The sequence below is a fragment of the Calypte anna genome, chromosome 18, assembly GCF_003957555.1.
Source record: "Calypte anna isolate BGI_N300 chromosome 18, bCalAnn1_v1.p, whole genome shotgun sequence".
Lineage (NCBI taxonomy): Eukaryota > Metazoa > Chordata > Aves > Apodiformes > Trochilidae > Calypte > Calypte anna.
The window spans coordinates 7,511,703-7,524,880 of record NC_044263.1 but is presented as its reverse complement, the minus strand read 5'-3'; positions in this window follow the sequence as shown (position 1 = coordinate 7,524,880).

Below are 13,178 nucleotides of genomic sequence, written 5' to 3'. Positions count from 1 at the left end.
CTTGACAGTTTTAATTATTTTTAAACATTGAAAGTTGAATCAAAATATTTTTAAACAAACAGTGGATTGCAACACTTAACTTGACAGAGACTTGACTGAAGTCTGGGCAGATATAATGTCTAATTCTCCTTCAGATATGTAAGCAAGACATACAGAGCCCCTAACTGCTTACTGATAGAATCTATGATCTCTTTCCTTTATTCTTGGCACTATTTCCTCTCCCTCAGGAGATAGGCCAGTATCAGCTATATAAAACTACATAAATCTCCATTAAAATTAAGGGCAGAGTTTCCACCCATCCCCACGTGTATTGTTTTCCATTTAAGCTGTACTTGCAGCACAGAGAAACAGGATTCATCCTGTGGCTAAAGTGCTTGAGTGGATCTCAGGAGACCTGAGCTGAAGTGTTGTTTGTGTCACAGCCTGTATGTAATGGAGGGGGAAAAAAGAAAACCATTTAAGGTTTCTGTTCCCACACAAGTAGCAAAATGCCAACTGCTTTCTGGCCCTGATCCAGGCACAGTGAAAAGAAAGTTTGGCATGCCAGTAATTTCATTCACAACAAAGTTAACAGATCAGCCATCACTCCACAGAAACCATCCCAAAGCAGGGAGCTGTTTCACAGACTGGAAATGTGGTTCTGGCTCCAGGTTTTGGGTCATTTTGAAACCAGGATTGAGAGGGAAATGTATTTCAAAAACAAAACAAAAAGCTCCAAACCTCTCAGATACCACATAAGCCCTTGACTTCTCACACCCAGTTTCCCACCACAAGCTGCCCCCCACCAGCAGCTCCTCAGACTGAAGGACCACAGGGGACACCACCACATCCAGAAGCCAAATTTCATCTGGAAAACTTCTGCTGAATACCAACAATGACTTTGATTTTTTTATAGTGATATTCAGTATCTTAACCACTTTCATCTTCAGCTCTCACAGCAGTTCAGCCCAGGCCAGTGCTGCAACACCTGCACTTTTTTAAACACTATGCTCGTGACAAAAAACTTTCATATTGTGTTTAATTCCCACCTGTTGGCACTTTCACATCTTCCATATCTGAAGCATGTGGAGTTTTCAGATTTTAACCATTGGGACTGGCATTTATAGGGTTAAGTTTAAAGCTTAAAGCCAAATCACCTCCAGGCAAACCCTTTATGAGCAGTAAGCACTGCCATTCATTTCTAACCCTTACTTCTCTACACCCACAGGAAATAACCTTGAGGAATATGGGTACTATGAATCATTTATCGTGTTTCTCTTCCATGAAAAATTGCTTTCCTTACCCATATGATCAGAGTGTCTATTTCAGTTTGTCATGCATTTCAGAGAGCAGCAACAGGTCAAAACAGAGACAATTTTCTACCCATGCCTTCACAAGGGCAGAGTAGTTTAACCTGAAATAGTTATTGCTCTTCTGCTAATTACCAGACTGCCCACACCTGAGCTGAATCCTGAGGCTGCTACTTCCAAGTCCATCACTTTGAGAAGGTAACACCTCGGGAAAGATTGTTCCTGATACACCAGTAGAGAATAATCCTGTCTCTTGGGCAATAATGAATTGAACATTTGTGCAAAACTTAAAAAGTAATTTTAATATAATTCTGAAAACACCATTTTTACATTCATTTCCATGCAGGTATCTGCAGCTCTTGATGGATAAGTGGTTTTCATAGCAATAATCACTTTAAAACTAACCCAGTCACTGAGTTTTCAGGGCTGCAGCTGTTCTGGACTGTCCCTGGCCAACAGAGGATTTGAGGTTTAGGGCTGAAGTCCCTCTGGAATCTCCCTGCCCAGTCCAGGATTTGAGTTTCAGGGCTGGAGTCCCTCTGGAATCTCCCTGCCCAGCCTGGGACTGCATATTCTCCTTTCATGAATCATTGCTCCCCAGTGAGTACAACTTTTCTACAAACACATTTGTCTCTTACAACCCTATTTTTACTAAAAAAGGTTTCAGCTAAGGAATTGCAGTTTAGCTGTGCATTTGGAAACTGTTTTCTTCATGTGGGATTTTGTATCAGGGCTGTTTGGTGTCTCCTGATTCTGCTGCATGTCTGGATGTTTAAAAAAATAAAGAGTGTAAAGTGAATAATATGCTCTATTCAGGTTTTGAGCTCAACTATATGTTAATATCATATGTTAAAATGTATGAAACCCAAGAATTTACTATTTACACATATGTTCTGATAGTATTAAATAATAGAAGCAGTGAATGCAGTGTGCATACATACAAGCAGTTTGCATTAAAAAATTAATGAATGAGTCATTGTTTCATACAGCCAACCATAGTCTTTAAAATCATTACGTACTTCTGATATTTATTTTACATGAAAGGAGAGGGAAAAATTATGGAGAGGCTTTCAGTGGAAAAGGAAAATACAGGATTATATATCGCAGTCTTTCTCAAGTGTCCTGTTCTCTTGATTTAAGCAACCAATAGAAGGAAAAGTAAGAAAAGTGATACACCAGACCAAGAAGCAATTGCATATTTACTCAGAATTGCTCATGTTTGCTTCTGAAAATTCATATCCTGAGGCAGAGCTGAACAATGAAAGAGAAAGCCAAGCATGTAAAATCAATTGATGTGCTGGCCAGCTACCAGAACATCTTTATTTTCAATAACCATGTTCAACCATATTTTATATCTATTTATCACTGAACTCATTGGGCAGAACAAAAACAATGTGAATGTGAATACCTCATGAATATGCACAGAAAATGTTACTGGTTTGGTTAAATATCAACATTTATACTACCCTTTTTGTTCTTTTGGGTTTAATATGAATGACAGGTAGTGGGTGCTGTGCCTAAGACTGCTCAGTAACATTGCTTTCTTGGGTATTCTTGATATTAAATTTCAAGACTGAGAGAGATGTAAGTAAAGCAGCATGCTGCAGCATGCTGGGCGGCCGGGGGGGCCGCAGCCCCACCACCGGCTCGCACCTTCAATAAGGTGAAGCCGGCCCTTTATACTTTTCACAAAGCCCTTCCCCTCAGTCTCCCATCAGTTCATCATTGGTTCCCAAACCGCGGGCTCTCCCACCACTGGTTCGTGCTTCGCGGGCTTCTCTCTGTTGTCGATGGGAACGGTTTCACATTTCGCGGGCTTCGCTCTGCTGCTGAGGGGAATGGTTTCATGTTACGTCCGTTTCGCGGGCCCCTGCAGTCGGCCACTACTCCTGTTTGTCTGGCTTTTGTTCCTTAAACATACACTTACAAATACACCCCAAAACAACAGGATACAACAAACTGTCTCAACAAACTGACCAAACAAACACTACCAAACTGAAAGATACACTCAACAAAACAATAACCTACAATTTTAAACCCTTATTTTTCACAAAGACACACATAAAATGAATGTAGATACTGTATTTGGTTTTTGCATATTAAACATTTCTAAAAAGCAGTAAATGATGAGCATGTCCTCAGAAATACCATACTCCTTTTGGGAGCAGACCCTCATCTTTAAGGAGAAATAGCATCTAATGACCAAAATTCTTCCTCTGGAAATATTCAAAACCTGCCTGAACGCCATTCCGTGCAGCCTACCCTGGGTTAACCTGCTCTGGCAGGGAGGGTGTTTGGATGAGATAATCTTCAGGGGTCCCTTCCAACCCCTAAAGCACTGGTTTGATTCCTCCAAATGATTCTGAGGAGGGAGGAGAAGCTGTGGTGAGAGCAGGGAGAGGACAGTTCTGCATGAACTTCCCTCATCTCTTTCCCAACCACTGAGCTTTGCAGACTCAGACTGCTCTGCTCCCCTCTTGGCACCTCTCTGGAATTAAATGGAAAATCACCTGCTTTCAGCAAAGAGCTCTGAATCCAGCAGTTATTCAAAGAGCTTGCACACTGACTCAAGTTTCCTAGTATTTCCATTATTCATCCCAAGTTTGTGATATTTTTGTGTTCTTTGTTCAAAGTTCCTAGTTTATAACCACAGACACTTCCTTAAGTCAATCAAAACTGAATTAACATCTCCAGTTCTAATCTAATCAGGATCTCCTGTTGATTTCAGACCTAGTGCTGTGGAATTATTTTCATAAGAAGTAAATAAGACCTTGCTCTTTCCTGTTGCAGCAAAATTCAACACCACTGCTGGGATAATTGTGATAACTGGATGTTTATTACAGTGCTTATTTTGAATATTTTCTACCATAACAAAAGTTTGCCAAAGACTTGAAGTTTCTGCTCACTTAGTGAGTTAGTGGTGTTGTTCTGTCCCCAGCATCATGCATAAACTGCACTTCCTTAATAATGCTAAGTCTGAATAGTATTTAATAGCTGCCCAACAAAGCTGCAAAGAAAGAACTAGAACAAAACTGGAAAAAAAAAAAAGAAGCCTAAATAGATACCTGAGAAGGGACTGTATTTACTTTGAAACTAAGATTTTTCAAAAACAGACAGAGAAATTACATTGCATCTTGTAATTACAGTGAGAATGTCAACTCCACAGTGGCCACTTGGAGTTCACCCATAATTTTGTTGTTAACTTCCTCCAGCTGATCCCACAAAATTATGCCACCTATCATCACTTGAAAAGATTCTTTTCCAATGCATCATGATCCCTGCAGGCATTGCTGGACCTCTCAGCCTCCTCCAGAACTTCTGTTGTCTGACTTAATGAAATGAGAGCTTATTCATTCTGTAACAATTCTGTACTTAACCCTCAGTTACCTGCATTTTTTTGTATTTATAAATAGAAATTTTGCAGGCACATTTCACATCGTAACTGTAGGTCTCAAAGCAAAGGGTATTTTTCCACTTGCTTCACAAAAAACCAACCAAACCAACCAGATTAATGTCATTTACTGATTTACTAAAATGCAACAAGTTTCAGCCCATCACGATGCTATGATGTACCCTCATCAGGTAGTATTGTTATTTTAACAACACTAAAAGTGGTAATGAAGCAGACAAAAACAGCAATCATTTTATTTATCAAAGCAGCAGGAAAAGGGATCCCAATTTGCCCTCTAAAAATGCTGCAAGATCAACAGGTTAATTGTGGGTGCAGAGAAGAAACTCTTCTGCTCCTTCAAACTGAAGCAATAAAGCATGCAAACAGATTGCAAGCTCTGAAATTAATCTAGTGCTTTACATCATAGTCTTTTATAACAGAATGTATTAATACCATGCTCCAATAGGCACAGCAATAGATGGAAAGATGTAATAGCATCTCTGAATTCTAAATAATACATGGGAGGCTTCATACAGGGGGGAGCTGTTTTCTATTGCTGTGGATCCATTATTTTTCCTAAGTGCTAAAAATTATTTACTTCCATCAGCCTTGAAGATGAAACCAGGCTAAAATGCAGCATTTTTCCATTCAGCATCCTGCCTTCTATAGAGTTTGAAGCCTCTCAGAAGATGTACAATGAGTTTCATTTCAGCATCATTCACCTAAATCTCACCCCCAGGTTTGCTTAATTATAGAGACACAAGAAGATGATATCAGAAGTGTTGGGATGATACACCAGTTGAAATTCAGCCAGCAGAGAAGTGTCTCCTGGCAGATTCACCATGGAGACATTGTAGAAACAATGGTAAAAAAGCACAACTGTGTTAAGCATGAGTAATACTTACTATTGCCTTTTTCACTGTAGTTACTGCATCACACCCTGAACATTTCTAAGTGCTCTACTACTCATTTCTTAAAAACCTACCAGTGCTCCCAGTTTTCACCTAATTCAGTGCTTTCACAGGTAAGAAAGAGCATTCTTGTCCTTACAGAAAGCCACAGCCCAGAGGAGCCTGGCCATTTCTTCAGCACCTCACTGGCCATTCCTTTTAGCACAGCTCACAACCATTTTTATTATATTTCAATGATAGATTCAGATAAGAATCTGAAGATTAAAAAGATTAAATTATTAAATGAAAGATTAAATTATTCCAATTAAATGACCCTGGGTTTCAAATAAAGATGAAGTTTGTAGGTTTTCTCCAAGCATGTTTCTATTCATACCAACACAGCTGAGAACTGAATGTTTCTCAATAGCCCAGTCACAAAACCAACAAAAAGCAGAGGTGACCAAATTAGTGTCCACCCTATCTTAAGACCTCCCCCCTCTCATTCTTACTGTCTTTTTAGTCTTTTGCTTTGTACATTTTTTAAAAGACATTGTGTCAGGGAGAAAAGGTACAAAATATTCTTCCCACATGGTTTAGGAAAATTATAAACTGAATTCCAGAATGATGGTCTTATTCCTGGAATACTCTGATAAATCAGGCTACTGGCAGTCCCAGGTGATGTAAATCACAGTGATTTGATGTGACAAACTGATAGTTGCTTTGAATCAGTAATTTGAAACACACCCCAAACCAGGCTTATAGGATAATTCTCTTAACATGAGATAAACTCCTCAATTGACTTGAGTCAAGTTTTGTTGCAAAATGCAAACCCTGAAACTTTCTTCCAGATCACTTTTTAATTAACACCTTGCTTAGAGCTAATTCACAGTCAGAAGTGAGCCAGTGAGAGACTTTCATCTCCTCTACACCATACATTCTGGTTGGTAGGGAAAGCTTCCTCTGTTCTTCCTCTTTAAATACTTCTGGTACACATTAAACAAGTCTGGTTAGAACTTTCCCTTATCTGAGCTGTAACACAGCATCTCACCTTTTTAAGTACTGTGTATAATTTGTTCCAGATAGTAACTACTCTGACTACATTGCAGCCCTGTTTAAGGGACCTGCCTGTGTTGTTCAGATGAGTTAAGTCCTGAAACAGTGAAATATTTATTAGCAAGGAGCTGGAATATTTAGTCATGTAATGATGCAGCGTAGAAACCTAACTCAGAACAACTTTCTGAAAGCCCAGGAACTGCTTTGTAGGACTTGGCACACACCACAGGATATACTTAAAGGTTCCATGTTTCCAATATTACTCAATAAATTGTGAGCAAAAGTAGAAAGTCCTGGGATAAGCCTGAATTTCTGCAGAGCTTCTTGTAGTGACTGCTTTAACTTGCAATATAGGAACTTCCCACTGAACTGACCTGGAGTTAGATTTTGCACACATTATACAGAAACTACAGCTGGAGTTTCTGCCTTTGAGAGTTGTACTAAACAGACAATCATCCATCAAGCAGTTTTGTAAGACTATGACATTAGCAACTACAACTCTTTTGAGGAGAAACAGAAGAGTTTTAGAATTACCTTATTTATTGCACATAGCTCCTCTGGGCTAGGATATCTCCATGCAGGCCTGATGTACCTATAAAGGTGAGAGAAGATCAGTTCTGTGGCAAATTCTATTTTTTATTTATATATATATACACACACACATACATATATACAATATATATATATATTGCCTTTGTTCCATTATGACGTTACAAAGAAGATACCATAAATCACAGCAGCATCCAGATCCATCTCATACATCTAACCTGTTCTGTTCATACTTTTCATAAAAAGAGACCTGCATTTGCCTTTCTTTCATTTCACTTATGAAACTCTTCTCAGACTGCTACTGTAATTGAGATTAACTTTAACCAACTGCCCTTTCTTCTGCTCTTGCAAACTATTCTTATAAAGCAGATGTCTCTGTAAATCCTTAGATGTTACTGTACCAAATCAAAACTTTACAATCCATTCAAAATAACACTTATCTGCCAGTTTGTTTTGTGCTTTTATTCACTGGGGTGCCTGACACCTGATATTTTGTATGAATATAAAGAATTAAAAAAAAGGCTTCCCTGTGAATCAAACTAAAAAATCATTTTTACAGTAACTTTTTTGTTTATTACAGAAATGCTATGTTGGAAACACAGCTAAGTAGCCTAAATTCTTGCATATATTCTTTGAGACACAAGATAACAGGATAATTGACATTTTCTACTCATTATACAAAGGGTAATCCACAGAGAGAAATGGAAAACTGAACTAGGGCTGCTGTTGCCTGACTGTTAATCAATAATGCAATAAATAAGCTGCCACGTTAGGCATATCTTAACTGTAGATTTTGGCCATAATTCTCTAGAGCCCATTTAGGCAGAGAAAGAGGTTGATTTCTATTGAAATTGTACTCAAATTTAAGCTTAAGAAACAAAACACAGATCTTCAGTGAACACCAAAGGAGTTCTTTCCACTTCAAGAAAAGAGTAAAAATGTCTTTCTGCTACAATGTTCAGAAGCCTGAACTTCTCCAGGAGGTTTCATGTAATGAGTCTGCCAGTTTTGCTGTGAATGACTGAGATGGGTGTAGAAAAAACCAATAATGGTACATAATTAAAAAAGAACTGGACTTCTAAGTTGGTACATAGCCTTTAGATGTCTACTACATGTATCCTCCACCCTTCCAGGTTTTCAAGACTTTGGCAGACAAAACCACAGCTCTTTATGGATCAGAAATACAGCTCTGACTGGAACAGCTAACAAACTTTAATAATCCAACAGCCAATTAAATAATGGAATTTAAATTGAAGAAAAATACTTTAAGAAGTAGAGCAACCTGCTCCAGTGATTTTGCCCTGAACTGATTAATATATATCTGCTATTTTTCCATATTATTAAAACGTGCAGGTCCAGTGGCTACACCATGAGATTAGATGAAATTCTTCCATGATTTTCCAAGGTTCATCTTTAAACCTAAAACCACTTCAAAGAGCAGATTTTCCTAAATGTTTTCATTTCCTCTCTGAAATGCTCTCCAGATGGGTGGTTGCTTTCCAAACTATGTCCACACCTCCAATCTATTTCTGTAGAAAGCAAGTTTTTTAAAGGAAGTGACAGACATTACACGATGCATCTTTTTCTACCAGAGCAGAAGACGTGGGATAAAATCTGACTTGGAGCATCTTAGTTTTTACCCAAGGGAAGCCTGCTGGGACCAGCCTGCTTTATTTAATTTTAAAAGAAGCATGACACAGCTAAATTGGAATTCACTTATGTCACCTTATGTGGCAAAGCAAACTGAATTCATTAGTGCAAACTAGTTGCTTCTCAGTTTGTTAAAAAAATGCCATTTTTCAATAGTAATAAATCCTAGAGGTTACAGTTCCTCGTTGTTGATTACTTTCATGACCTTGGCAAAAACAACTTTCTCAAAACATACACATCTGATATGGACTGTCCTCATGTGACATCAGTTCCAGGCTGAGCAGGAGAGCACAGGAGTTCTCTGGCTCTGGTCCACTGAACCTTTCTGCTGGACCATTGACAGCTTCCCTGATGTTTAGCAGAACTATTGCTCTTCCGAGCACTATGTGTGGTTAAAGACCATTTTAGACTGCTGCCAGAACATAAACTTGCTACAAATCAGCTCATTTCTATGGAAACCACACTCAGGAAAGGAAGGCAGACATGGCAAGACACTGGCTTCAACGAAAGAGAAATAAACTGGGAGTAGCTAATGGGAGAATCCCCAAATTATTTTCCCCTCTAAACAAGCCTGGTATTTGCCCCCAGTGGTTAAGAAGCAGCACACACAGAAAGTACAGATTGAACACTCCAATAATTTTTACTCATTTGGCAGACACATATTCATCACTTCAAATGGACTGCATTTTGTAAGGTGGTGAACCAATGCATGATTCCTTCAAAAGTCCCAAGTTTGATTCATTAAACAGGGAGATCATAAAAACCTATCTCTAGGGATGAAATCCTTATTTGAAGACTGTCCCTATTCATCCATCATAGCCATCTTAATGCATCAGAAGGAATATTTTTATAAAACTACAGTCAATGGCATCATAAAAACACAAGATGGATTGTCAAAGAAACTTAGCAGATGTACGGATGCCCAAATTTCTTAGGAGCATATTTACATTTCAGTCTCAAACTTTTAAAAAAGGTCAAGTCCTGAAATGACTGCTGTAGTTTGTTTTAGTCATATGAAATCAAACCCCAGACCAATTCCAGTAAAAAGGAAAACCAGAAGATAAATGCAAACAGGCACAAATGGATTACAAAAGGCAACACCAAAGATAATTTTCATATTAAAATAGTCTTTTTTTTTTTTCTATGATTCCTGAAGTTTTATAAATAAGAACTAGTTGGCATAACAAGAGACCTAGTTATAAACAAGTTATAATTAAGTACCATCTCTAAATTAAATAACACAATATCGATATAAATTTATTCATTATGTAAATGGTTATTTTATTGCTCATTTAAAATACATAATGAAAAAACAGATAGTAGGTGGACAGTATGCTAAATAAGAGCACAAATGAAGGAAACATATCTTGGCTGAGACAGAAGATGTAGGTGTGAAATAACAAGAGCAATACTTCTCTCTGACAACAGACAAGAATCTATGTTCATGACCTGGTCTCATGCATCAAATCCAAGTCTGAAGATTCCAATCATCAGAGACAAGAACCATATTTAATTTGAATTTCAGGAGCCTCTTGCCTTTCCCTCTTGAGAGGACAAGAAAAGGATGAGGAAGAAAGATCCAAATGCATCAAAACTCAGCCTGTGTTCAGTCCAAGTAAATTTAAGTTCTCCCCCTATATATGCAGCTGAACAGCACTAAGAATTGAACAAAATACCTGAAGAGCTTAAAAACCATTTTTCAATTACTTGATCTCCTAGGGAGGCAGCCAGAAACTACAGAGCTCATGATTGCTGGGGACCAGACCAGGGAAATATTTATAGGTTTGTGTTACACAGGGAAATCTCTGAACTCTGTGAGATGAAATGATAGCAGTCCATCACCCCAGATCCAAGCTGGGAAACTAAGTACTCCAGGTGACATATACTTGTAATTATTGCCAACAACCCAGCATATATTGTTATTAACCATGTTTACAGGTCCAAAGCACAGAGCTCGGCTGGAGAAGCTAAGAAACACCAAGCCAGTTCAGATAAATCTCCACAAAAAGCAGTAACTACTCCATGTGGCGCTTACTGTGCGCTCATGCTCAACTTTGACAAGAATTGTATTTATTTTGCCAGAATGTGAAGGAGCATGATTTGGAATTTCCCAAAGAAGCCTTTCTTCCTTCCTCTCTGTATTTGATGGCTCGATTATTTCACAACCCCTGGTTACAGCCACTGAAACTGTCAGCTTGTAGACATTTAATGACAACATTTAGATCTTGAGATTTTATGTAAGAAAAACACTGGTCAGTGCTTTTAGACACCTCATGCTGAGCATCTTTCTCAGGAAATTGGAAATGTAAAAATTAGTAGGTTTTAGCATGTAAACCAAATATTTAAATACTCTTAAAAATAAACATTCTGCCAAACATTTACTGAGATCTACTCAGAGTCTTACGAAACACTTCAAGCCAATTCCCAACTCGCTCCCTTCCTTCAGCTTCTCTCCCAGCTGCTGGTTTCTGCAAGAGGCTCAGCATATCCTTTGCTTCCTTTTATCTTAGACTTCTACTCATTTAGAGGGATTTATAAATAATAATTAACAGCAGTGCAGCACTGATATATGTCCACAGCTGTCTTACCCTCTTCATAGTTGGTTGGTCAGTATATTCAGCAAAAGAAAACTTCCCTTCCTGTATCTTTCAGTTTATCCAACTCACAATTGCTACTTCCACACCTCTTTTTATACAAAACACCTCTTTGAAAACAGATTCATCAGAGGAAAGCCCAGTTTGCAGATACCAATCAGAGTTATCTGAAGCAACAGCTGGGGAATGTTCTTGCAGTATTAGGCAGCATTTAACTCCTTGGGCACATCCTTCTTTTGTGATTACCAACACTAAAACCCCAGAAACTGCACAGCTTCATTGGCTTCACAGTCAAATCCTAACCAAAACACCACCACCCCCATGTACTGTTATCAAGAATTTTAAAAAGTCTTCTAAACTAAAATTACATCTGTTTCAGCATACATTTTCAAAAGAATTATGGGTGAATTTCCAGGGATACTTTTTTCAAGCTGTGCTGGGCATTCCTCATACTTACAGCATGCAGAGTTTTATCTGACTCATTACCATCTTTGGGCTCAAAGTCCATTCTGAAATTCAGAAAAACTTAAACTTCACTAGTGAATTGTTTTAATAAAGCTTTGCCAAGTTAAGGAGAGACAGATGCCCAGCTTGCAAGTATTTAAGCATGCAGAGCTCTTCCCTCATTTGTGGCCTGTTTTTGCAGACCCATCACTATGTGCTTGAATATGCATTATGAGTAGTCCCATCACTTTACATGAGATTGATTCCAGCCTATAAAACTGGCTCAGAATGTAAGGCTGTGCTGCAGCTAGATATTAAATAGTCTTATTTACTTTAATGAGTAAGATGTACATATCCTTAAGGGATTTTTTCCTCCACTTTCTAGATGGGAATGAGATTATTCTCTTCAGGCATCACATTTGTAGACTGAAAGCCTTGATCTTGTTTTCCAGGCAATTCTTCCTTTAGTGGAGGTTTATACTGAAATAAATTCAGACTCTGAAATTTACAAAAAACTAACTCAGTTTTGTCATTTTGAGGGGCTAAATAGTTTTGGTTCATAGGACTGCCACTTTCTGCTCCACGTCAGGCTGTTAATAATTCTCTTTTATCCTCTCAGCTCTCTGACCCAGGACCAAGGAACTCCAATGATGACTTTCTCAGAAACAACAGAATAAACACTCCAGCAGCACAGAGGCAGGATGGAAAACACACAGATAAGATTTTCTGGAGCCTGTACTCTGAATTTCAAGAATTATTGCTCTAATAAATTCATCTGGGCTTTACACCTTGTTCAGTCACACAGCAGAGGAGAAGCCAGGACATTGATTTTGTCTCTGCCCCAGCTGGTGGCCATATCAGTGTCAGGTCAACCAGCACCATTCTGCTTGTGGGTGAGGGGAAGAGGAGCAGCTGTGAGTAATTCCAGTTCTGGGAATCTTACATGGAATGCATCAGGTCTGTGTCTGCACAAAGAAGGTAACATTTTGTCATTGAAAGCTATTTAGTTTTGCTGTCTTGAAACATTCAGAATAGAATACCTATTCACAAAAATTTAAGCTGTCTCTTCCAAGGCAGAATCAGGACTATTTTAAATTAATAAAATCACTCAATGCCCTTTATAAGCATGAGCTGCTGTCAAACTGCTATGATTTGCTCAGAGAATACTCAATAAATACTAAGAATTCTTGGACCCTGGACTCCAATTAGCTGTGCACAGCTGAATATCTGAGGCCATTTTTGTCCACTGGTCAAAATTCCATTATAATTGGCCTTTTATTTAGAGGAATGCAAACTGTGTTTTCAGCAAGCCCCCCTA